We start from the raw sequence: 11,787 nt of genomic DNA, 5'->3' as shown, positions 1-11,787 counted from the left end.
CCAAAATTTACAAGCAGCTCAATATCAGAAAAACAAACAACAAATCCAAAAATGGGCAGAGACATAAACAGATATTTTTCCAAAGAGGATACACAGATAGCCAACAAACACATGAAAGAATGCTCAGCATCACTAATCATTAGAGAAATGCAAATCAAAACTACAGTGAGGTATCTCCTGACACCAGTCAGAGTGGCCATCATCAAAAAATCTGCAAACAGTAAATGCTGGAGAGGGTGTGGAGAAAAGGGAACTTTCTTACATTGTTGGTGGGAATGTAAGTTGATACAGCCACTATGGAGAACAGTACAGAGGTTCCTTAAAAAAGTAAAAATAGAACTACCATACAATCCAGCAATCCCACTCCTGGGCATATACCCTGAAAAAACCATAACTCAAAACCAGTCATATATCACAATGTTCATTGCAGCTCTATTTACAATAGCCAGGACATGGAAGCAACCTATGTGTCCATCGACAGATGAATGGATAAAGAAGATGTGGCATATATATACAATGGAATATTACTCAGCCATAAAAAAAAACGAAATTGAGTTATTTGTAGTGAGGTGGATGGACCTAGAGTTTGTCATACAGAGTGAAGTAAGCCAGAAAGAGAAAAACAAATACTGTATGCTAACACATATATATGGAATGCAAAAAAAAAAAAAAAATGTTTCTGATGAACCTAGGTGCCGGACAGGAATAAAGACGCACACATACAGAATGGAGTTGAGGACACGGGGAGGGGGAAGGGTGAGCTGGGACGAAGTGAGAGAGTAACATTGACATATATACACTATCAAATGTAAAACAGATAGCTAGTGGGAAACAACCGCATAGGACAGGGAGATCAGCTCCGTGCTTTGTGACCACCTAGAGGGGTGTGATAAGGAGGGTGGGAAGGAGACGCAAGAAGGAGGAGATATGGGGATATCTGTATATGTATAGCTGATTCACTTTGTTATAAAGCAGAAACTAACACACTATTGTAAAGCAATTATACTCCAATAAAGATCTTTTAAAAATAAATAAAATAAAAAAGAAAAGGAAGGAAGGAATAGAGAGAGGAAAGGAGGGAAGGAGGAAAAAAGTATTCCCCACAAGGGCCTTTGGACCTAAGGAAGCAACCTACAAACATCATTTGTTTCTTCTAATCCTAGTGGACTCTATTTCCCACATCTTACTTAGAATTTAGGTTCTGAAGTCTGTTTATATGGTGAAAATTACATACAATCAACCATCAAAAATTTTGCTCAGTGGTATCATTTCACTAAGTTCAACACTGACTCAGGGTTTTCTTGTTCCCTCCAGTTGTGGAGGCAGGTTACTGTCCACTGTGTGAGGTATGCAGCAACTGATTCTGAGAGAAAGTAGAATTCTGTCTCATTATGCTGTGTGCAACATTACTGGGTGGACTGACTGGCACAAGTGTTCACTTTTATGGCCAAGGTATCTGGAAGCTACCCTGCTAAGAATTGGTTTGTCAGCCTCAAATTAGCATGATGATTTAACTATTACCCCAACAGGAGCACCCATTGGTTCTTGACTCAGAGACTGCTTCTTTAAGTCAGTTCCAAATCTCAGTCCTTAAGACTGGAATTCTGGGAAAGGAGCCCCTAGTTATGATCTTAAAGAACCTCTGAAGTGAAAAGCAGCATGGCAGAGAATAAATGAAATGGCAGGAAGAGAGGGGCATAAAGCTCTGGCATTAGGTTTTAGCTAAAGCACTGAAGACAAATGCATGCAGATCTGGAGTACAGTGATGGTCAAATGTAGAATTTTTTCTTTTAAAATGTGTTCACATCTCTGAGTGTGAACATATGATCATTAGTGAGTGGTAATAGGAGGAAGTGTAAACATTAACATAGTTTTAAGACACTGGTGAAGTGATAGAGAAAAGACAAAGTACAAATTTGATTTCACAATGAAAAAGAAATGCTAGTTAAACAAATTCACATAAATTTCATAGCATTGATGGCCGTTGCTGTGTAGAATAAAAGGTATTATACTTATTAAAAGTATGCTAAATTACTGCTTTGACTTCATGCATTCTTGCATACTTAGTATATGCTCTTCTGCATGCTCTGCTCACTACTGTTTTTAGTCCAAATGACTTGAAATGTAATTTGTTTTGTTCACCATCACAAAATATTATTTAGGAGGAATGCAAATTTATATTTCAGCATTACGGACAGTATTAATATGAGTGCTTTATCAAATAATGTCATATAATTATAAGAAGCCTCTTCAAAATAAATATTTATGCCAAGATGAATTTTCTTTTTTATAAGAAAATATAATATCTATGCACATATATATTATGGTTCAGAGATTGACAGTTCATTACATTTATTGTGAAAAATAGTGCAAATATCATTTGGAGTCATACTAGCATACCCCCAAATGCCATTAGCTTATGATGATGGAAATTTCTCATTCACTTTGCAATTCAATGCTGATATTCCTGTGCAAAGAGTTGCTTTCTTCCATGTAGTAATTCAGGGATCCAGGATCCGCCTACTTTGTAGGTCTTCTACCCCCCAGGGCTTCATGGTCCTCTGCGCCCAGCCAGTAGAAAAAGAAAGAATATGGAAAGGGCATATCTATTTTTTAAAAGGTTTGCCTTAGAAGTGACACATTATTTCCACCACTTTTCCACTGCATTTTGCTTGACTACTACCACCTAAGGATTTGCTGCCATCACTCTTTCTCCCAGGTCTCCTAGTTCATAAAAGTTATTCTTTTGTCCCACTTCCCATTAGGAAATTAAGAACACAGGCAGTGAGGATTGAGCAGGAAAGTGAGGAAAAGGTAGGTGGAAGTCACTTATTGATTCTAGGAATCAAGTCATTGATGATCTAACATCAGTACAATTGCAGGGAAAAGGCTGAGCTGGGAGCCACTGGTCCTACATCTTTATCCCATTGGCATCTCTTCCCTTAACTTGCTGGGTAAACTTAGAAAAACATTTGTGCTCTTTGAGCCTGTATTTTTGTAGTTACAAAATAAGGGAACTGTACTAGGGACTACCTCATAAACCATAATTTGAGATTAAATTACTACTTAAGGCTGCATTAAGTAATAACCTCATGGTCCTGCCAATGGTAAATGTATGCTTTCCCTTACTGTTCTCGAAATATTAAAAACAACTCAGAGACTTTAGTAGTAGTAGTACTACTACCACTACAACTATTACTACAATTTGAGTTAAAATGGCTCTATTGAGCACTTACTATATTCCATACATTCAGCTCAGTGAAATGTATATCAAGCTCAATCAGCCATAAGTAGCACAACTGAGAGACATCCCGAGCCAACTCTGAAACCATAACTCCTCATGGCGGGATTATACTAGACTCACAGACCACTGTAGGGAACCAATGGATAAGAAGAACTATCATTAGGTGGTTCTACCATATCTGTGTATCTGTGAACTCAGACCAAAGAGTAAAAAATCACTCTGGCCCATGATTCCACCAAGTGCCCTGCTTCAGTTTGAATACTTAGTTTCCTTATTTAAAAAATGAAATTTATATAACTTACCCTATCTCCTTCAAATGCCTTAAGTACCAATTAAGCCACTGCTCCAAAGCAGTAAAAGCTCAACTTCTGAGAATTAATTGTATGAACATAAGGTAACGGAGCCAACTCAGTTATCCATGGCAAGAGATGACAAGGAAAAGTAAGGCTAAATTAAATATACAGGTGTCTCCAAACCACATTTTTGCCATTCACCTAAGCTCTTAACCAGTGCTAATAAGCTGCAAAATAAATAGATTTGAATTTTATCCCTTTACCTCTCCACCGCCTACTCTTGTCTGTTTTAAGTGCTAATGGGCAGTCAGCCACCCTTTAAAAGGCAGGAAAAGCAAGGGCTGGACTGTGCAATCAATAGACTGGATAATTAGCCCCTGAGTAACTGAGAGTTAACTGTCTTATATTAACTTCACCCCATTACTCCCAGAATATGAACAAGCCAGAGCAAGTTGGACATGAATATGAGAGAGCAAAAGAAAAAAGAAGGGTATTAAAGAACACAGTTCTTTACCTTGGGGTTATCACATGATATGTGAACTCTAATGACACAAAACCAAATGACAACGGCAGCCTTGCAAGGTAAATCCAAACATGACAAGATGGCCCATGAGAACTATAAGGGAGTTGTTTCCCCTCAGCACCAAATTATTTTTCTCTTTTCTTGCTACAACAAAAGACTCACTCCAGGCTTTGGCTGTGTTCCCAAAAGACTGGGTAATTAAGCAGGTAAGATTTCCAAGGAGAAATAAATATTTTCCAGTTACTAGACACTGTCATTGGGCTTTGATTCAAATGTGTATAATTCCTGAACAGAAAACATAATGAAAGGAATGTTTCACAAATTAATATAAAGCCCAAAGGCATACGTGACAGTCTTTTACATGAAATCATTGTCTTTCATAAGCCAGGAATGTCAACCGAGTACCCATCTTGGAAAATGTTTTTCTCCTTGTAGTATTAGCACTGGTTTTACAGAAGGAAAACTCAACTTGAAGAAAAATACTTATAAAATACAACCTAAGCCTATTTTTTCTAGGTGTGAAGGCATTTAAAAAAAAATAATGATATTGGTTTCAGCATTATCAGTGAAAATGGTGGCTCTTATTCAGAGATTGAGAAGATAAAGAGAAGGCTTAAATGAAATGCATAATTTCATAGAGTGACTAATTCAAATTAGAGGTTTGGAGATAGATGCTGGGCTCTAGGACCAGAACTCCAAACTACTATTATCTAAAAATAATGTGAAACTCTGAAAAGTAAAATGGCTTAAGAAGCTGAGGAAATTTCCCCCAAATATAATTTTAACTATGCAATGAGAATGAGTCAAGCACAGGCTGAATGAACAATTTTAGGATGTTGGAAAATGACTGAGTCATCACTGGGAAGAATGAACAAATTTTTTCCCTTACAGTGGCAACAGGTTTAGGTTGATCATCCTACACTCTCTTGTCTGTTCTCCCTATAGCAAAAAATAAAATAATGGTTTAACCAGGCAATGGGGATATACTTAGTGTGATCACAGTTTATATGAAATTGACTTAGGAAATTTGAAATAATGTGATAAAAAATATATTTATAAATCTCATTTTATGCAAAATAGAAACTAATATGAATATCAAAGAATTAAACACATCAAGAATTGCTTAATTTCTAAGACAATGGTGAGCTGGCTGAATTTTAAATTCATCTGAATCAGTAAATACTCTTATTATGTGAGCAACACATTTTTATGTTTTGCATATAATTCAGGGTGCATATTATGTCATCATTTTAATGTTCACCGTCAGCCTGATTTAAAATCTTTTTACAGTCTTTATTTTGCAAATGATTAAGTGGCCATAATGGTGCTTAGTGCCAGAGGAAAAAAAATCCCGAAATCAATAATTTGGTAGTAAAATTTTGAGGCAATAAAATATTGAGATAAAGTCTGTGCCTGTTATCAACTTAATGTCTGTTGGATTCAAATACATCCTTCATTTCCTGCTCAATGAAAAACAGAAGGACCCTTTAAGTATTTTTTCCTTTGCTAGTTGGCATGATGTTAAGCTTTGTCAAGAGGGTGCAGGAAGGACACTGCATGAGTAAAGGGCTTTCCTTCCGGGTTCTGGTGTGCTCCTAGGCAGGCTCCTGCAACACAGGCAGCTTCCCCTGTAGCACATACTTGCACTGGCAGCACAGAAGCTTCCCTAGCACCTGGCTCCTGTCATGTATATGTGTGGTAGTAGCTGCACCCAGAGGCCAGAAGTTTCCCCAGTCATCTGCCTCAGGCAGCTTTGTAACCGTGGACATCATGGTGAGCACCTTCCCCAGCACTCTCAGAGGTAGACTTCTGACAAGTTCTAAAGGGCAGCTTTCTAGCAAATTCTACCAGAGCAACAACACAATGATTTATCTGCCATCCAGCAAGCTACATCTGTGCCATCTCTTTCAAGTTCTGCATCTCAGGCTTGGAGAGGAAATTCTTCCTTGGGTCCTTTATCTTATCCCTAGGGATAGGGGTTGTTCTTTGTATCAACTGATTCTACATTCTTCAGAATTCGCTATTATTAGCCAACTCCTAGTAACTATAATCCCCTTTATAGCTAATAATTCTTAATTATAACTTTCCTTGTTCAAATCACTTTGTGGATTCTGTCTTCCAAATGGACTCTGACTGATACAAACTATGACAGAACCACTGTGATTCTGTGTAATGTTAATATTAAAGAGATCACTGTAAATATCTTAGAGAAAATTCTGAGAAAAGAAAAACAATTTTTAAAATATGCTAGAAATGTGAATATTTGTGCATTTGAAGGAGGCATCCACTGTTTATATTTATTCTTCTAAGAAATTCTCTTGAATTAGGATAATTTTAAATTATGCTAGGTCTTCAGGAACCCCTCCCTTATATGTGACTGTTCCATACACACACAAAAGCTTTCTAAAATGTTGTTGATGTCTTACGCGAGACACAATCTCACTAAGTGTTGAGTCTACAATTTATGCATAAATATAATGTTTTATAACTGCAAATATGAAACCACACACGGACCAAAATTGCAGAATGTTTAAAAATATTTTGAAATTGCAATGGGGTATGACTTTGTTCTCAAAGCAACATTCTTTTATGCATCTCTTACCAGAACCTGCATCATGCTGATCCTGTCTGTTCAGTCAAGTATCTTTTTCCTTGCACTGAAAAGGAGTCACAGGGGGAATAAACTACTAGGCAGAATGGATTAGCATCCAGCTTGCAGACCACTGTGAATATTTATAGAGCATTTGAGTATCATTAGCTGAGTCTTCTTCTCAAAGCACTGTTTTTTTCTTAATATGTGATCAGAATAATACCTGAGAAAAGAAAAGTCTGTGTGTGTATGTGTTTGTACATGGACATATATGTACATGTGCTCACATCTGTGTAACTTGCCCACTGGCATTTTTCCTATGGTATTCTCAGTCTCCTTCTTAGGCCCAGTTCTGTCTTTCATCTCTTATTTTAGGTATCTTACAAAGTCTAGAACTAGACCTTTCTCTTGAGACATGAGAAATGGAAGCAGAGTTCACTTTATGAAAACAAGACAGGATCCTTCAAGAAAAATCAAGAAATACAGATAAGCAGTGCTTGCTTCGGCAGCACCTATACTAAAATTGGAACGATACAAAGAAGATTAGCATGGCTCCTGTGCAAAGAAATACAGATAAGCAAGTCTATAACTAATACCCATAATTCCTCTAACTTATCCAGAGTCAATTTCTGTTACCACTTTGTATACACATACACATGTATGCACATTCACATATGAAAATCACATTCTCCAGGATATTTTTCTTAATATGAAATATTTGCATTTACTGTTTTGTAATAGATTTTTCCAATTAGTCCACTTGTATTATATTTTATATTCAGTACCACAACATTTCAGTATCAAAAAGAGTACAAGGTAATATTAAATAACTAAAAGAGGAATATGAAATACAAAAGAATTACTTTTTTTTAAGTCTGAAAAAACCCTCGAACTAGGAATATTTATTTTCTAACAAAGCATTGTGTTGACCAAACAAATTGCTTTTGGCTAAGTCCCCTTCTTTTGGAGGAAAACAGCACTGTTTTTAATAATTAGAATTATTGAAATGCAACTAAAAATGCATGAAGTATGTCCAGATATATCAGAAATAATGGTCAGATCAAAAGTTTAAGGTTCAAAAGACTGGTATCTAGAATAAGAAACATTGAAGCAGATCAGGCCAGTTGGTTCTCACTAAATTTTATATTTTATTTCCATGCCCAAAAAGAAAAAGTTGATAAGCTGTCTCAAAGTCAGTTATGAAAAATCACTCTCTCTTTCACACAAGTTGGTCAAAACAAACTTCACAAATCAAGTAACTTAGTGAATTAAAAGTTTGCCACAGGATCAACACATACTTTCTCAGGCAGTGTGTGTGTGCACACATGTCTGTATCTTAATTGTAGGAAAAAAGCACTGTCTAAAATACCTCAAGTAGGGACTTCCCTGGTGGTGCAGTGGTTAAGAATCTGCCTGCCAATGTAGGGGACACGGGTTCAGTCCCTGGTCTGGGATAAAATATCTCAAGTAAAGGCTGTTCTTTGTTATACAATCATATCTCAGAAAAGTAACTTCACTAAAGTGTAAATTCCAGAATAGATTTTTTTTCTTCTGCCAAGAAAACTAAAATGATCAGATCTGTGTCCCCATTATCTAAGAATAAGATGACATCCTACGTTATTTCAACCTGAGAGGATAAAGAATTTCCTAATATGTAATGATTTATTTTTGATGTTGAACAAGCCACTTGTGGAAATATGTAAGTCAATTTAATATATGTTTCAAAACATTATGTTGCTATTAGTAAACAGAATCCTCTATCAAAATTAAAGACTTAACAGCAGTAAATAAACTTACTTTATTGAAACAGTAGACAGAAATAGAAAACACAACATTTTTCATTTAAAAGAAATTACAGTATGATTCCTAAAGGATTTCAATATAAAAGAATTTTCATCCTATTTTTAAGTATTAATATACTGCTAATTTCCAACACAAGAAGATAACCCACAGAATCACATATTGGGAAGTTCAATTCTTTCAGGACGAATCTGGAAAACTTCCTGGATAATATATCTTCATAATAAATTACAGACAACTCAGAGGTTTAGACTGATCAAAGAAGCAAAGAAGGATCAGTAATTACATTTATACCCGATGGACACATTGTTCACCTAGGGAAATCTCTACACAGGGTTACCACCATCTGGCTGCTTTAGAAGGCATGACGTCATTACAATTAAACTCATAATATCCTGACATGTAAACTCTGCAATTCCAAATACCCTACTCAAATACCCATATCATGATTTAGTAAGCCTTCAGAATCACTAGAGAAGTTGAGATTCACTTTGGCAATTGAATGCCTACTACATTAAAAATCCCTGTTTTAAGAGGTATTGAAACATGCACAAAATAAGATCTCTACCCTCTAGGAATTAAAATATAATTAGGAGAGAACATAAATGTGAAAATTACAAATATTAGCTTGTTTTAAGAGACAGCATTCAAACAGTAAACCTTTACCCATGTATATTAAGTAAACTATGGTTTCAACCCTAGCCATAAATGTATTCTTAAATTACAGTATCCAAAATTCTTCATAATTTTTGAAACTTATGGGTATTCAAGTAAAATATTTTGCTGGCTTAAGTAGAAAAAGATCATCAGTAATTTCAGACTTCTTTCCTCTCATAAAATGCTGACTGTGAGAAAACCAAAACCTCAGCGACAATATCGCCTCAAACTACATTATAAACTATTGTTGGGATGAAAGTATTAAACGGTAGGAACACTATGTATCATCAAACACTTAATTAAGAATAACTGAAATCCTGACTCCTGTAAGCAAAATTGAAAACTTGGGCAATGAGGTTGTCAGGGCAGGAGAAATTTCCCTCTACCATCTTGAGTTCTTTTGGCTGGAGTAATAATAAAACTGACACAAGACAGATTAACAGGAGATAAACAAATTTTAATTCATACACACAAAGATCTCATAGAAACAGAATATAAGATGTGGCCAGAGCAGGCAGCTTTTATACTTTTTAGACAAAGAAACAATAAATTTATGAGCAACTGACACGACAAAAAAACCTTAGGCTTTAGATGAAATTAATTAATAATTAGTGAGGAATCTAAACAGAGTTTGGGCTTTGGGTAGTAAATTAAAGAAGTAACAAGGTTTGTTTATACAGACTTCTCAGCCCGAATTCCCACTCTCTGGCCATAAGGGCATCCTTCTACCATGTGCAAGGAGGGCACCTTTCATATAAGGGATTTATTTCCTGCTTTCAGGGAAACAGAGAGGAGGATCGAAAGTGTTCCTCTTGCACCAACTGTTTCTTAAGTAATTTTAATTCAAAATAATCAATATGCCACTGAGAAATACTTTGGGTTGGCCTGCCCTGGTCCCCAACAAGGTTAAATCTCTGATGTATAAACTTGAGAGGAGAGTCTCAGTAAATAATTTCTGTGAATATTCAGAATTATTAAGTGTATAAAGAATAGAGGACTTATATATTATTATAAAACCCCTCATCAAATTCTCTGGGGTTGGAACACATAATTTTTCGAGACAGAAGCCTGGTGTGTCTCCCTTTCCCTGGCAAAGCAATAAAGCTATTTTTTTCTACTTCAAAAAAAAAAAAAAAAAGGAATAGAGGACTTATAAACCTTCCAGAGATATTTTGGATGGTGGGGAGATAGATAACCTCATTTTTATATTTCACAAACACACACACACAAATAACAATAAGAGTCACAATGATCTCAAAAGGCCCACTGATGATTAAAAAACACAGCTGATTTAGGGTTAAATATTGCTTTCTCCAACATGCAATAACAATCTTTTTTCTGGATAGACAACTACTGATGAAAAGAAGTTGCACACTAACATTCGCTCTAAAAGGTGGAGACAACAGTTTAGAAGTACCCTCAAATTTTGTTTTATAATTATAAAAAGTTGGATTCCAAACTTCCCTGAACTGGGGGAAATTGCTATTTGATTCTTAAGTGTCCTGAGAGTGTACCTTCACTGCTTCTCAAAGAAAAGTACCAGAATTTTACCCCTTCAGAAGTCTGACTTCCCCATGATACATTTTGAATTGAACCATGGTTGACAGTTTTATTATAAATACGTTGCACTTGTAATTGTTACACCAAGGAAAGTGATTGAAAAAATTTGCAAAGTTATAAAATTGGACTTTAGTTTTATGGAGAATGAAGAAATAAATGTTAGCTTTAAAAATAGTATCCTCAGAGATGTATATATCAAGACAAAAAGTTTCAAATTTGATTTATTATTCACTTTAGGTATAGCACTTTCTGATCCGGAAAAAAAAACTGTCTAAAATTATTCCACTTTACATAAGTGGTGACAAATCACTACTTATAGATTTCTTTCCAAAAGTCTCACTGTCGGTGACATAAAAATTGCTTGAAAGGGTTCTGTGTGTTGCTATTTTAACATCTCTCACCACACTATACAAATGCCAGTCTGACCATTCTGCCTTTAGGGCTTTCACAAAGCAGCTTTCTTTAAAGGTTACAGGTGAAGTTATGTCTTCTAAGAATGTCAGCCCTCTTGACAGTTCTTCATGATGTCAACATGGTTGATACTAAAATTTAGATAAACATTTAACTTGGGAGAGGATTCTATTCACATTTGTTAATTGTTTAATATATTAGTTTTATTTTTAACAAAAGCCATCCTGCTTCATTTGCATACTTTTAGCTTTAATTCTTTTACAATTTTCATCAGTTAAAATGACACCATTAGACCTTTGGACCATTAGGCACTAGAGGGCAGATGTTTTATTTAGAAATAGTATTCAGTCCAACCTGGGTAAAGGAGACTTTGTCACACTCTTCATTAGAAATCCTCATCAACAAAAGAGCAAACTGTAAAATTTTGATAACTCACTTGCAGTTAGAAGGGACTGAATCTTGTAACATTTAGAAAACTATTTTTGTGTTATTTCACTTTTAAAAAGCTGAAAAATATAAGCTTTTTTGTATTTTTACACAACTCAAAAATGAATTCACATAAGAAAAATAAGTGTGGCAAGCCTTTACATCATCAGCTGGGCAAACTATTATGCATTTTTGATTAAAAGTTGCATAGAAATTCACATAAGAAAAATGGATTCACATAAGAAAAATAAGTGTGGCAAGCCTTTACATCATCAGCTGGGCA

General features: G+C 35.4%; 1 non-coding gene across 1 annotated transcript; it reads left to right on the top strand.

Annotated features, from left to right (window-relative positions):
- Positions 1-7,143: 7,143 nt before the first annotated feature.
- Positions 7,144-7,254, top strand: LOC112396148 (U6 spliceosomal RNA). Its single transcript, XR_003002510.1, has one exon. It is a non-coding gene; the product is annotated as a U6 spliceosomal RNA (small nuclear RNA).
- The last annotated feature ends 4,533 nt before the right edge of the window (positions 7,255-11,787 follow it).

The sequence above is a fragment of the Neophocaena asiaeorientalis genome, unplaced genomic scaffold, assembly GCF_003031525.2.
Source record: "Neophocaena asiaeorientalis asiaeorientalis breed wild unplaced genomic scaffold, Neophocaena_asiaeorientalis_V1.1 scaffold146, whole genome shotgun sequence".
Classification (NCBI taxonomy): domain Eukaryota; kingdom Metazoa; phylum Chordata; class Mammalia; order Artiodactyla; family Phocoenidae; genus Neophocaena; species Neophocaena asiaeorientalis.
Note: the sequence above shows the minus strand (reverse complement) of the source record. Positions and strands in the feature narration are given on the sequence as shown.